Source organism: Marmota monax, unplaced genomic scaffold (genome assembly GCF_021218885.2).
Source record: "Marmota monax isolate L192 unplaced genomic scaffold, Marmota_monax_Labrador192_F-V1.1 WCK01_AAM20220418_F8-fsc00008, whole genome shotgun sequence".
Taxonomy (NCBI): domain Eukaryota; kingdom Metazoa; phylum Chordata; class Mammalia; order Rodentia; family Sciuridae; genus Marmota; species Marmota monax.
Window position 1 is genome coordinate 27,874,227 of NW_026694432.1, and position 1,885 is coordinate 27,876,111.

Genomic DNA, 1,885 nt, shown 5'->3' on the forward strand with positions numbered 1-1,885 from the left:
ACACCCTGGGAAGATAGTCAGGGGCAGACCATGAAAACCTCTAAGTCCTTCAGCAGCTGGACCTTTATGGAATCCCAAAGTTCAGGCGGAGGTGCAGCCACCCAGGAATTTATTATCTAACTTTAAGCTTCCCAAATCCCCATGAAGCTCAGGAATGATGTGACCGCAGGGTGCTCGAGCCCATTGGCACGAAGTGCCCCTCCATAAATCAAGGTCTCACTTCTGCTGGCCCAGAATGTTTTGCCAAGGTGACCTGCACAAAGCAAAAGGGTAGTTTATCTAGGGGGTGGCCTCTGCCTTCAGATGAAAAAGCCCTGATCCTGCCTCGAGGATGAAATCTCTAGAAATATATCCCACGCACATTCTTCCTTCACCTCGCAAGGAGCAGAGGGAGGTGACAGTCTTCCAGGATTTCAGCCAATCTGGGCGCCCATTGCAGCCCCATGGAGCAAACTGGAGAAGCCTGTTCCACTGCTGGGCCCGTCCTTCAGAAAGGTCAGGATGACCTCTACCTCATCACCAGTTACCCCCAAAGCAGCCATTCATCACAGAATCTTAAATCACTTGGCCAACACCCTAATGATTCAGGTAAGGAAAGATGGGGAGGGACTTGTCCAAGGTCACAAAGCCTTGAGGGGAAGACTCAGGGTGAGCTGGGGGTCCATGTCTCACTGCACCGCCCCCCTTTAATAAAGTCACATGGGCAGAATAGCCTGGTTCCAGTCCGGGACTCCAAAAACTTAACCCCATGCCAACAATTCTTCTGGCCATCTTAATTTCTCCAGGGGAGAAATGAGCTGTGAGCTATGGAAGCCAAAGACTATAAGATGGTGCCTTGTCTTTACCAAATAAAGTGGATAAAGAGGGAAAGACACCACCCCTGGGAAACACCAGGACCTAGAAAGGCATCAACCCACACAGATGCTTGGGAGGACACCAAGTGACGCCCACACCAGCACCGAGGCCACGCCCACTCCAGCTAATCAAGTCCCCAAATCAGACTCTGAGAAGATGCAGGAAGGGCGCTGGAAGAAGCAGCTCCCTTGACTAAATGGCAACTTTAAAAAAAAAAAAAAAAAAAAAAAAAAAAACTCAGTTATAGGATTGTTGTGGGGATTGAGAGGATGGATCATGTTTGTTTTTTTAATATTTATTTTTTTAGGTGTAGATGGACACAACACAATGCCTTTATTTGTATGTGGTGCTGAGGATCGAACCCGGTCCCGCCCGTGCTAGGCGGGTGCTCTACCGCTGAGCCACAATCCCAGCCCCAATGGATCATGTTTGCCGCATGATTGAAATCATTCTGGCGCACCAAGGACAGGGCGCCCTGCCCTGAGCGCACCCCTACTTTAGAGAGCAGAGCGCAGTGTACTCTGTCCCGTCACTTGTCCATCTCCGCCAGTGGAGAGGGAATTTAGTAAGTGGCTTGCTCACTCACTGTAGCATCCCAGAGCGCCTGGCGCAGGCCACATAGCAGGGGCTTCACGCATACTTATGAATGAACGAACAGCACCTTTGCCAGTCGTCTTTGTAATCATTCATTAACTGTCCCAATTTGCCCGGGACCGAGGGGTTCTCTAGTCTCAGTACTAAAATCTGAACAGTCAGAGATGAGTGGCAATTGTAACAAATTCTCAGGAAGAAAGGAGTTTAATCAAGGCCAGAATTCAAATTGGATGGCTCCGCCCCTTCTGGGCCTAAGCCCCACCCCCTTTGTGCCGCCCTCCCTCGGACTCCTCCCCCTCCCTCCGGGAAGGTCACCTTAGGAGCCGGAGGCCAAATGAGCCTGCGCCTTGCTGGCCGCTACTGCGCACGCTCGCTTTGCCTTGCTCCGCCTTCCCTCCTCCCGCCGGGATCCCTAACCGCCTCCGACTCGGTGGCT